This window comes from Megascapheus bottae, unplaced genomic scaffold, assembly GCF_031878675.1.
Source record: "Megascapheus bottae isolate mThoBot1 unplaced genomic scaffold, mThoBot2.hap1 HAP1_SCAFFOLD_76, whole genome shotgun sequence".
Classification (NCBI taxonomy): domain Eukaryota; kingdom Metazoa; phylum Chordata; class Mammalia; order Rodentia; family Geomyidae; genus Megascapheus; species Megascapheus bottae.
Window position 1 is genome coordinate 731,362 of NW_028327824.1, and position 13,611 is coordinate 744,972.

Consider the following 13,611-nt stretch of genomic DNA (forward strand, 5'->3'; position numbering starts at 1 on the left):
GATCTGTACATTCCCTCATCAGCATTTTGCTGCTGAACCTAATTAGCCTTTCAGACACATTCTTTTCCTTAGTGACTTTGTTTTTGTCATCTGTCTTCAGTTCTCTCAGTACATGATCCAGTAGATCACAGAGGTCTGACAGTGGTTCATCTACCCATGCCAGATCATCCTGAGAGCACAGCCAGCAAAGGATGATTGACAAAAGCAATCTTCTGTCCTCAGAAGCTTCATTCAGCACTGGGCCCAAACTTTAAGCTGCAGTTTCAGAGACAGGAATTGAAGCTATAGAACAGTTAGATACACAACTCAAATGCATATCTAGCACAAACCATAGTTTAAACCCCCAACCTTTTAGGGGAATGCATTGTTTCTTCTCCCAGTGTCCCACTTAATTGTCTCTATGTTTTGTATTTTGTTATAGTGAGCACCACACATTAGAGGTCCTCATATCTGAACCGAGCGCAAATGTTTGGTGAGTTGATTTGACATCTCAGTGTACAACCGTTTTGGAGTCTGAGGACAATACAGATTATACAGACAACCTAGGAATATCTTTATGAAGTCATTTTGAATATTGACACAAATAGAGGATGATTGAGTTGGTCAAAAAACACTGGTGGATTGGCTGCTCTGTAGTCTAGGAAGCAACCAAATTTTTCATAATGTCAGTGCTTGTATGTTGCTTTCTATTAGCCAACGGAGGTGACAGTCCTACTCAGAAGTAACCCTGTGGTGAAATGGTGTGTAGAGCCTAGTATTAAAGTTCTTATTGAGTGTGGATTGACCCTGCATTCTCCAGAATGGTGATACTGAAAAGCCCACCATTATATTGATGGAATTCCTGCTTCTGGCCTACTGTCCATTGTTCCTATCTGAGAGTTGAAATCAGTAAAGATATCCCAGATTATTGAAGGAATGAAGGAAGCAGAAAATTAGGGAATTCAGGGTTGAGTTCCTTTGACTTGCATAGAAAGTTACACAAGATGGAATTAGGCATTGTGGTAGATGTACTGAGAAAAATTCTTCCATCTTGGATGAAACCTTTAATTTTCTGAGGTCCATATTTAATATCCCCAAGAGATACAATTCCATTTCTATGGCAAAATGGAATACTGCTTTTCATTTAATAACATGCCTCTCAGTTTTGTACTGCAGTACCAGAGAAAATCACTCGAGGGAACACAAGATGTAGATGTAGCTCAAGTGGCAGAACATTTTCCTAGCATGAGCAAGGCCATGATTTCGGTATCCAGCTTGTATAAAACATGTTTGAGTTCCTCTACATGGTCCAACTCAATTATCTGTTTCTAATTTTATTTCATTTCTAGTGATGTCACGACGTTTCCAGCCACTGCGGTTTGTGACTCAAACATTGACATTTGGTGAGTTGTCTATCATCTGATAGTTAAACTGATTTCAATGTAAGTACAATGCCCAATCAATATGGCAGCTTCTCAGAGAGTTCTCATGTAATCCTTGTGTGTATTGAAATAGAGAATGATAGCATAAATGAACACACACTTGATCATGGTCTGCTTTGAAGTGAAACCTAGCAACCAAATCCTTATTTACATATCAGTGCCTGCATGCAACTTTCACAGAGCCAACAGTTAGAAACAGTGAGAATGGTCTTAGTGGTTTCTCAATGAAACGAACAACAGATCTTTTTCATTCTCCAGAATTCTGATACCCACTATCAGAACTGATGAGAATCCTTCTTCTTAGGCTACCGTTCCTTGTACATTTGTGAGAGGCAGTTAAAAAAACAACCAAATAAATGAAAGGACAGAGGGAGTAGAGCAGACTTAGAATGCAGAAAATTAGAAGTTCTAAAGCACTGAGTTCCTCTGAAGTGAGTTCCAACTAGCATTAAACTGCATAATATCAATAGCATTGTGCTAAGTTTACTAGGAAAGAAAACGACTTTAATCATGCATAAAAGTTTTCTTTTACAAAAGAAATTAATTTTCCTTTCCAGGGAAAAATGGAAATACCTTTGTTCATTTTGCTAAGTTATGTATTATTTCTATTCCTATGAATTTATTTGTGTTAGGTAAACTGTAGCCAATTTGAATAAAAAACTAAGACTATGAGTTCACATGGCATTTGACTCTATCGTTTAATCCTCTAGCACGGATGGAAAAGATCCAACAGAAGTTGGGACCGAAGAATTGACAAAAAGGTCAGATATGTATATGTAGATAAACATATGTAAATATACATGGTTGTTAATCAGAGTGTTTCTGGGAATTATTTTCAAAATGTTCTCAGTGCAGCTTTTTCTGTAAAATTACTCCTTTTCCATGGTTGTTGAATAAATGAGAAACGAGTCTCAGAAAAGTGTTTTGCTATTTTAGTAAGCAGTGAAGCAAAATTCCTAGACAATCCACACCTTGCTGATATATTAGATCCTACTAGAATTAAATTTGTTCCTTTGGTGTTACAGCAGTGACACACAATTCCATGCATTTGTTCTGACCAAATGAATTTTTTCAAGGTGAAGAAATAAAATGTCATACCAAAGAGACTACAAGTTTGTTTCATTGTGAAAGGGGTAAATAACCTCTGGTACAACTCTTTCCCATATTTTTGCCCAGTTCTCTCATGTGTGTGCTCTTTCTCTAGATCCAAAACTTAATTTATGCATAATATTTTCATTGTCCACTTTATGCCACATTTTAAACACTGTGGTTCTAAGGTTGGTGAAACTATGAACACTTTATAGACAACATTTATACTGGTGAAAGAAATGAATCCATGGCATTATGATTTTTATTTTACTTCTTACTGCTCACACGTGAATACAGGGATCATGAAAAAATTCACATTTCAAATAAAAGAGTTTGGAGACAGATTGGGTCCACCAGCATGTGGGATGGGGGTATTCTGATACTATGGCTTCTAGTCAGGGCTTCAGGAATATTCTGCTTTCTTGCTTATACCTGAGGCTCTGCTTCTGGAACCACACATACAGTGCAACATTTTACTGGATCCTTGGAGATGGACAATTACAAAAATAAATTTCTACCCTGGATGTTTTCATATTGCTGTCCTCTGATCTTTGTCACCTGTGTAGATATAATTATACATATGAACCAAAAGCATGCACATCCATCGTAGATTCTGGTGAAAGCCCAAGTGGAAAGATCATTGATCAAGCAAGCCTAGGCACAAAGATTCACCATACCATGAACAGAGAGTATCACAGATAGTGCTCTGAGTTGAGACCTGAGTACTGGAGATAAGGGGTGTTAGGGACAGAAAAGCTAGAGATACAGCTCCATTGGCAGATACTTGTGTGGCATACTCAAGGTCATAATTTCTATACCTAGCAGTGTCAGAAAAAAAATGTGTGATTTTTTTCCAACATGGTGCAACCTGATTTTTGTGTATGTTTAATATGTCCATAGTGAAGACAATGACTTAACAACGGTTGTTTTTCATTCTAATGAAGACAACAGTAATTGGTGAGTTGATTTTTTTTAGTAATATATCATTTTGGAGGATAATGTATCTTCAGACTACACAGGACTGCCTGTCCATATCTGCAGGTAATCATGATCTGGTTTGAAACTTATTAGAAAATGATAGAGTAGATCAAAATACACTGGCTCATGGGGTGCTATGAAGTCAAGTACTAGCATCTCAAATCCTTAGATCACCACAGTGCCTGTCAGCTAGTCACATGAGCCCAGGCAGCTGGGAATCCCTTTCTGAAACAAAAAAGTAATCCCAGCGGTCTATATGGCCCATAAAGGAAGACTATATCCTTTCTTCTATAGATGCCTGCAAGCACAATCAATGGTAGCCCTGCTTCTAGACTTCTGTTCCTTGTCCCTATCTTAGAGGCAGGAAAGTCACCAGGGAATAGAGGACACCTAGAATGCTGATATTTAGATGATATCTAAGTCTTGATTTCCATTGAAATCAGTTGAACTGAAACCAGAAGAGGTTATTCTCCATCAGATCAGGTAGATTTATTGGGTCATAGTATTCTTAACTTTTAGGGAAAAGTCTTACCTTTTGCAAGTAGAAGAGTTTAATTTCTCTAAGACGCCTCCAATTGAGTTTCCTAGCATGTATGGATACTGAACATACCTATCCAAGTAGACAAATGTGCAGACTGAGAATTGTGATGTTCATGGAAGTTTCCAGCACTAGAGAACACCATTAACCTAGTTTCTATCTGATTTAAATACAGTGTGTATAGGAATCTTTCTAACTTTGTTTCTTTGGGTAAAACAGAAACTTATCTGGATAAAAGAGAAACATGTCAGGAAAGCAATGTTTCATGTATGCCCTGTTGTGTTTAAGACACTGTAAAAACACCCACACAATCTAAAAGAACATTTCATTCAAAATGCTTTGGTATGAGATTTTTCAGATTGGGTGAAGGACAAAAGAATCCTGAAAGAGCAAGAAACAAAGAATTTGGAAAGAGCCAGGAACAGGATGCAGTTGGCAGGGCATAGAGGAACCTTCAACAGCAGGTGAAGCTGGTTCTACAAGTACCCACTAATCATCACTGTTGATGGACCCTGCCTCACATTTATACGTGTTTCATGTTTATTCTGGTGGATATGGATGGATGTAAGAAGTTAGTCTAGGGACTTAATCAGGAATTTCTTGGTTGCAATGAAGATGTGTCCCTCTAGAGTGTAATTGTACTTAAAAAAGGGGACTATGCATTGGTATCAAGATGATAGGTCCTTCAATATGAATCCATCAGCTTTTCCTTTGCAGAAGTGTAATGTTCAGGTCACTATCACAGGAAAACTCATTTCTAGTTAAAGATGTTAGATATGAATTAGGACGATATAGATGAACATTCAAGGTCAGTTATTACCAGACTCATCAAAGAAATGCAGTGATTGGCTTTTCCAAAGTTATATTTAATAACAGTATCTATGTACTTTTGTCCATATTGATAGCAGACACCTCAATCCCAGTGTACATTGTTCAGAGGCCCAGCTGCCGGTCTCTAGTTTATGACCCTTGGGTTACAGCGTGAAGTCTCTTATGATGGTGAACTTTCGGTGTTAGTGACAGACACTGGGATGAAGAACTTAAATAGTATACAAGAGATGTATACTAGGAGAACAAACTGAATCGGGAGGTAACAGAAACCATCACCAAATGCTGTATCCTTTTTGCATCTGAGAAGAAAGGCAGAGGAAGTAAACATTTTCCTATATGCAATAGGTGTTTAATGCATCATAAATTTATACAACTCAGTAAATTGTAAAGTCATATACAAACTTCCAAGTAATTGATTTACTTGGGCGTAAGGTTCCTGTAGCTATAAGCTTCAGAATCATTTTTGTACAATATTTAAGAATTTATATATCAGATCTGATATGTGATCAAATGTATGTTATCACAAGTGTGCATATATACATATGCAGAGATATTTATAAGGAGTGAATACACAAAACACATGAGTTAACGATAGCTAAGTGTGTAGAGCACATGATTGGAAGTGGGCAGGATGAAACAAGAGGAGAAAGGAAGAAGACGTTCAAATTTGTAAAACGACCCACTTGAGGGTTTGGAATTGCAGTGTCATTTTAACTGCCATGCTTGTCACTGATGTGTCAGGGGATGACATCTGTCTTCAGATGAAACTGGGTGAGGGAAGAACAGGTCATGAGCAATATGCTTCATCTACATTGCTCACATTAATAACATATTCCTTCAGAAAATATGAAGTATATTACCTATGGATCTGTGTTGGAGTCCTTCTTGGACATCTAGGAGGGGGGTAAGATGGCGACGGAGCCCACAAATAATCCCGGGAACACAGACTCTGGAGACCAGGCTCCAGACTCTTGGTGCAGTTTGCTCAATACAGATCGAGTGGTGGCTGCCACATCAGCAAATGGGGACCTCCCTGTGTATGACCGTCAGCCAATGATGTCCTGAGACACGCACCACTTGCTAGGAGTACCCGGGAACTCCTATTTCTGGTGGGAGGGGCCAGGTGCCCTCTGGCTCTGGACTGCTTGGGTCAGTGTGTGTGCACATGCTGAAGCACAGGTGGCAAGCAGCGGGGCTCCTAAATCACAAGCTAGGAGTCCCCGCAGTTTCCCCTTTTTCTTTATTTGTGGACACTCATAATGAATGTAGGATGGGGCCCAAACCTTGTGCAAAGATATTAGCTAGATGGCATCCAGGCAAGCCTGGATAAACTCAACCAACTTAGCTAAAGCAAACATGGGTCCTGCTGCTGTGGAAATGAGTGTGGTGGGACAGAGAGAACTAGGGCTAGGTGGGTTTAAGATGGGACTGGCGTTAACGGGAGTCACAGCCCCCATGTACTCCCCAGCATGCTTTGAGGGAAGACAATAGGGTTGCAGTTCCTCTGATTGTATTGTTCATAATCATATCACGGTCCCATGCCAGGGTAGACATAGGATGAGGTAGCTTTGAGGAGAGTGTGGAGGCAGAGTCTGTGGCATCCACAGCCAGCAGAGCAGTCATCCAGGGTGGTTTTTCTGGATTAGGTCGGTGTCCTAGGTCATACTGGTGAGGTCGCAAAGGTGGAGGCAGAACTCAGGTCAGCTGGCTGTGGCTGGCAGCCTTCTTCCAGGGGTGTGCTGGTCTCCCGACTGGCGCCGGAGCTAAGGTGACTGAACCCCGGAGGCAACTCAGAATAGCGACCACGATGGGGAAGAAATGAGGCAAATCACCAATGTGCTCCCCTTTCTGACCTGCCGGACTACCCTTTTCCACATGGACTCATCCCATATCCTACCTCCAATCCCTCACAGGGAGAGAGACAGAACAATTTCATAAACTTGCTCAAGCTGTCTATCAGAAAAGTGAAGGTGCCTGCTCTCCAAGATCCCTTTCCACATAATTGCTTATAGAGGTCCACTTACCTACTAGTTGTGCCCCACGTCTGGGCACCAGTTTCTGGGGTCTTTCGCAGACTTCTAGGAGGGGGTAAGATGGTGACAGAGCCCACGAATAATCCCAGGAACACAGAGTCTGGACACCAGACTCTCAGTGCAGATCTAAGTTTATTTTAGAAAACGCGATGGCTAAATACAGATCAAGCGGTGGTTGTCATGTCATCAAATAGGGACCTCCCTGAATGCGACCATCAGCCAATGGTGTCCTGAGACAGGCCCCACTCGCCGGGAGTATCCTTCCAGGCGGGAGGGACCAGGCACTCTCTGATTCTGGACTACCTGCATCACTGAGAGTGTACATGCTGAAGCACAGGTGGTAAGCATCATGGCTCCTAAACCACTAGCTACAAGTCCCCACAGGTCTGCAGTAGATTGCAGAAAGAAACAGACGTAGAGGCTAGTGAGCAGCAGAACTATTTGTATGAAAGATCAAGGTCATGTAAGTATCCCTTATAATATACAGCCCTGTCATTATTTGAAGCTAGTGTTTACAATGCCCCTGGGTCTAGCTGTGCCCCTCTGCCAGCTTGTTCTGATCCTAATCTCTAACAAACTGAAAAGACACTTACCCTCATACCACACTTTGTATTCTTTTATAACAATGTAGATATTTTTAATGGTGGATATAAGAAATTGCTATGAGAAGTGGAGAATCTGGAACTTAGCTGTGAGAAAAGAAGAAATTTGGAATGAGAAAACAGGGCCATTAGAAGCTAACAGCACTGCTTTTACTTAGTTGCAAACAATGAGCATAAAAGTTTTGTTGTATGGATATGGCTTTCTTGTATGGAATTGTCCCAGACCAAATATGTCCCTTCCCAAACTACTCTCTCTTCTTTATATGGAAAGGTTGTTGCCAAGTCTCAAAGTGACTGGATTGATATGGTAATAATATTCAATCTTGGCACCACATACTCTGAAGATTATCCCAACATGTGAATGGAAGATATTGCAGTATCGTTCAGAGCAAGTAATGACTCCATGGTTACTTTCTCTCCTCTGTCTTCAGTTACTTGGGAAAACTGGAGGTTTTGATTACATGTGAAGATCATGGATAGATGACTACCCTGCCTTCTCCTTAGGAAGTTGTGGCCTAGTGTCTTGGTGACTCAATGAGTAATGTGTTCTCTTTACCTTTGGAGATGACCTTGCACCTGTCTTCTTTTCTGACCCAGTGAGCTAGATACACAATTACTTAAGAACGCTTATTGTTAATATTTTATCACCAAGTATATTTCTTTGATAATCTTAAACTGTAATGTTGTGCTGATTTGAAATCAAGTGTGAGAAGAATATCTCAGTTATAGGGAAGAAGCATAGTCCACTGTTTTGTGACTTGCAAAATAATTTGACCCAGAATATGAAGTTTAATTATTCATGTGATATCTGACTATATGTATTTTTTGTTCCTATAGCACATCTGCATTTGAATTTTGTTCAGCACACGATGATGACAGTGTGACTGAAAGGTAAGCTATAATCCAAGCCATATAATAGAGTGCTAGACAAATCTATATGTAGAAGTTTATGTACATATTTTATATGAATGTATGTACAGACACATGGACACATAAGTATCCACATTCATAAGGCTGGAACTGAGCCCTTTTATTTGAAGAAATACAAACAGCATGAAAGGGACGGTGACATGTGTGATGCAGTGCAATTCAGAAAGTGAAAGATTCTGTGTTGGATCACCAGTGCTGCTAGGAAAATGAAAGAAATATGCATCAGGAAGGGTCTGCCTGTCACACTGACTGTGTGGTGTGTGGAAATTGGAGGTGATCCTATGTAGAAGCCAGCATGGAAAACAAGTTATTGAGACCCTTATCTCAAGCAGTGAGCCTGTCCTAGAAGCTCACCGCTGTATTCCCTTCTCCCAGGAGCACAGATAACCAGGTGATGATCTGAGACCACTTCCAGACCTAGACAGAAGGAAGACCTTCCTGGAAAGACATCTACAGCACCAAATGACTTAGGCCATTACTCAGGTGGTTGAGTGTTTGCCTAGCAGGCAAACAGAATGCCCTGTCATCACACTCCAGTGTGACAAAAAGGGGAAGCATTCAGTAACTTTCCAACAAGCTCCTACTGGGCTCTGTAAAACATTAGGTGTGACTCCTTCTGTGCTAATACACCACTGACTCTGTACCCACCTCCAAAACTCCCCACCCTGTGACTACTATTCTACCTCACACTTCTTGACTATCATGTTGAGCTGTCACATTAAAGTTAGTATGTTTTTCAATATCATCACTTTGTTTTCATTTGCTTCAAGACACTTTAAATTTCTTTCTTGGTTTATCAGTCCCCCGATCATTCAAGTGTCTATCAGTTAACTTTCATGCGTTGTTTTGTCCTCTCTCTTTTTGTATCTCTATTGCTTTGTAAAAATAAGATACATTGGTATATCCAATTTTTGTTTCAGTTTCTTCTAACCTGGTTATTAGCTTAACATGTGATTTTCTGGTAGAATGTATATTCTTCAGTTAGAAAATGAAATGTTTTGAAGTGTCTTCTAGACAAATTTGAAATGTGGTAAACTTTGATGTTTTGTGATTGACATTTTTGTCTGAATGATCCTTCCTTTCTAGCAATGGATATGAATGCATGTAATATACTCTTCAAGTATATGTCTCCTTGTAGGTCTCATGATGTTGTTTTTATAGAAAAGCATTTTCCTGCACTATATACCTCTATCTTTACAATAACTATTCCTGGTTGTTTATTTGATGTATTTGCCATAATTTCCTGCTCTTCTTGACATCTTTTTCCAGTGATTGCTGTAGTCTGGGTTTTTTTTTTACATATCAAGAACTGCTTGTTATTACTTTCATTTGATTTTTTCTAGACATACACTCTTCCTTTCCATCCTCACTCTTAAAAATGGGTATTCAGCAGCCAGCATATCATTGGGGCAGGGGTTTTCAAACTTACTCTACTACCATTGGCACTTTCATTGGATACAATAATGCATATTCCCCTAAGTTTCTGATTGATCAGAAGAGACATATTGCTCCCATTCTCATTTATTTCTGTCATATATCCTTTTTTCATTGCTTCTTTGTTATTTGGCGGCTGCCAACCCAGAGAAGGATTGATTCTCTTCTTCTTTGTGTATTAGCCTAAAATTGTACCCTGTATGACTGGCAGTAAGTTGACTTAGTGAGTGTCAGTAAAGATATGAGTAAAATACTTGATTATCATCAAAGTACATATTTATTTCAGCTTGAAATAAATGCTTTTGTGGGGTCTGTGGTAATATTAACAATCTATTGTTAAGTGAAGGATAGTTATACAATCAGTAAATGTTAATATATCATTTTTATTATAATCAAAATGATGACCTAGTTTCATCTATCTTCTGATTTTATCTATCAATATATATGGTATCCTATGAGGTAGCAATTTGCTATGAGTAGTGAAAATTGATCATTTGTATAAAGTAGATTGTTCTTTGACTGAACATATATGCTAAAGTTATGTGTCATGCCTGCCTATGTATTCCAATACACTTCTATCCTGAAAATTGGCTGTAGGACATAATGTGTGATCTAGGATGGAAATGTGAGTTAATATCCTTGAAGGCTCTCAATGATCTGATGGTATTTACATATATACATACCTATGTGTATTCCTAATGTCAGAATGAAGGCAAGAAATATGTGCATACACAAACAGATGTCAACATTTTAAACAAGAAGTAGCAGAGCAATATGGTATAGGCATGAGATCCCAGCTGTGAGACATAGGTAGGAATACTATAGTCTGCTGTCAAACCTAAGCAGTGAAGGAAACTCTATGGGAAATGTATGAGAGGTAAGAGATTTTGCCCCAAAATGAAGAACTGTCATCTGATACTACAACTGAACTTCCTGAAAGAAACAAAAATGAAGGGTAGGGTCTAAATATACATACACTCTCACCTATGTGTATCTATGCATATTTGCATGTTGGTAAGTCCAGACACACGTGAATGGATAGTTACAGAAAAGAAAGTGATAGAGATTAGAGAATTTAATTTTAAGTATTGATGACACTGCAGAGCCTTTGATATTTTTCTAAGATCCTTGGGCTCTAGTATCAGTAGAGACGTTTCTAAAATCTTAGGTATTTCCAAGAAGAAATACCATGAATTCTTCTTGTTCCTAATCTATTGTAGTGGCCAAAACCAATTCAGTGTTATGCTGTAAGACTCAGCAGGTTAAGAAATTTCTCTCTGGTGACTCCATTTTGTCTAGCTAGAGGATAAAACAAGTTACAGGGGTTCTGTCTTGTCTGTCTGACTGACTGTCTCTGTTTCTCTCTCTCTGTCTATTCTCTGTGTCTCTGTGTGTCTCGCCCTGTCTCTCTCTATGTCTCAATGACTGAGAAAAGGTTGGTCATTAGGGGTTTTTAAATTTGATGTGTATGTTCCAGAAATGCCTTACTGTTAAGGTGTGTTTTCAGCCCCAAACAAAAATTTGCCTAATTATGTGCTGGATGTCTATCTCAAGAGATGATGCTGAAAAGACCAGAAAATCTTTTCATGCCCATGATCATCCCTGATATGTCTCAGTTCATTGCTGTGGGAAGGAGGCTGGCTAAAATATAATGACTTGCCTAGGATTTCACATGTTCTGGGGAAAACAGACAGCTGAAGACAGCTCCCTCATACCATTTGTGATATTTTTAGTAGATGAGAAGTCTTTTACCATCAAGTGATGGTTGGAATTTTATGTGAAAGGTAATACCCAAAGCATGTCTGTATGTTTGTTTGCACATATATTCTGTAGATTAAGGTAAATAACTCATGAACTACAAATCCTTTTATGAATCAGAGAGGCTGGACAGACAGAGGACAGTAGTGCTAGCAAGGAGGAGAGAGAGGAAACAGAAATGTAGATGGTTGATCAGCTCCATTTTCTTCATAGCAAGGGATATGGAACATAAGGAAACCCACAAAATCACTGCAAAAAGTGGTTTAGGGTCATGTGAAAAAAACTCCTTTTAGACCTTGCATAAATCTTTGTGAATCACATTTCATTGGAGAGAGAGGCCTCATTTCTAGGAAAACACAGGAAATAACCCCTAGCATATAAAGAGTATTTAGAGTTAGTATTCAGCTAGTTATAGCTGTTTGGAGAGAAAAAGTAGTTTTAGGAATTTCCATAGTATTTGACTGCGCACAACTTAATGGTTCATGTTGGTAATGAAGAGGAGAACACTCAGAGATCTACAGAGGACAGCCATAAGAGCTCAGATACCCAAATACAGTCACACTTGTGTAGAAAGCTGTACTGAGAGGAAGGAACATGTTAGTGGGAACCATTTGGAGGTCAGGGAAGTGCAATTTTGTCTGTGCCATTCCATGATTTTGCAAATTGGGTGAAGGACTGAGACTCCAGTAAGGAGAGGGAGTTCTCACTGTCCTGGTGAGCAGTGAAGAGTTCTCTGCTTCTGGCCTGCCACCCATTGGTGCAATGTGAGAGTAAGTCAGTAAAGACATCCAGGATTCCTGAAAGTAAGGAGGGAATAGAAGGAACAGAGGAAGCAGGGTATTAGGTATGACCTCAGGGTTGAGTTCCCTTGAAAAACATCATATTGAAAGTCATACAAGATAGCATTAGGTCCAGTGTTAGGCTACTGGGAAAAATTCTTCTACCTTGGATTAAAACGGTCCATATTTAATTTCCTGAAGAGATTCAACTGCATTTCTGTGGTAAAATGAAAATACTGCTTTTCATTTGGTTCTGGTCTCTTAGTTCACACCAGAGTACTTGAGCACAGTGCTAGATGGAACAAAAGAGCTGGAGATGGAGCTGCAGCTCAAGTGGCAAACATGATCCTAGCATGAACACAGACATGGTTTAAGTTCCCAGCCTCGTAGAAAAGTTTGATTTCTGCAGTATGTTCCAAATGAGTTTTCTGTGTCTTATTTTATTTTATTGTTTAGAGATGACACAACGTTAACTGCAATTGCAGTTTGTGACTCAAGAATTAACATTTGGTAAGTTGTGTTATCTGTCATCTGAGTGTAAATTCATTTGTAGTGTGAGTTTAGTGTACAATCTATGTGACAGCTTATCAGTATCCTCATGTAATAGTTATTTTTGTACTGAAACTAAGTAGAAATTGATAGAGTCAATTAGTACATACTTGGTCATGGTCTGCCAGGAAGTGAAATTAGCAATCATATCCTTATTGACCTATTATCAGTGCCTACGTGCAACTTGCACTGAGCTAATAGAGATATGAATCCCAGTCAGGAACAATTAGGTTGTCTCAGTGGTTCTGAGGTGAAAAGAGTTGTTGGGCCTCTTTCCTTCTCCAGAAATCTGTTTCTTAGACAGGCCCACTGTCAGTTCTGATGAGAGTACAATTTCTCGGCTGTTGTTCCTTGTATTTTGTTGATAAGCAGTTAAGAAAAGAGCTAAGTTAGTGAAAATAAGAAGGGAGTAGAGCAGACTTAGACAGCTGAAAATCAGATTGCATAAAGGATTGAGTTTCTCTGTAGTGAGTTGCATGTACAATTAAACTACATGATACCAATAAACATTTTGTTAATTTTAAGAAAGAAAATTTCTTTACTTGTGCATAGAAACTTTCTTTTGAAGAGATAAGAGTGTAAATTCCCAAAGAAATTAATTTCCTTTCTAGGGAAATGTGGAGACAGATTTCTGATGTTCAGGGAAATGACATTAACTAAGTTTCTATA

The 13,611-nt window shown here is 39.1% G+C and overlaps 1 long non-coding RNA gene across 1 annotated transcript; it reads left to right on the plus strand.

Moving 5' to 3' along the window:
- Positions 1-420: 420 nt before the first annotated feature.
- On the plus strand, positions 421-2,182 carry LOC150039137 (uncharacterized). Its single transcript, XR_016534527.1, has 3 exons — positions 421-472; positions 1,329-1,382; positions 2,132-2,182. It is a non-coding gene; the product is annotated as an uncharacterized LOC150039137 (long non-coding RNA).
- The last annotated feature ends 11,429 nt before the right edge of the window (positions 2,183-13,611 follow it).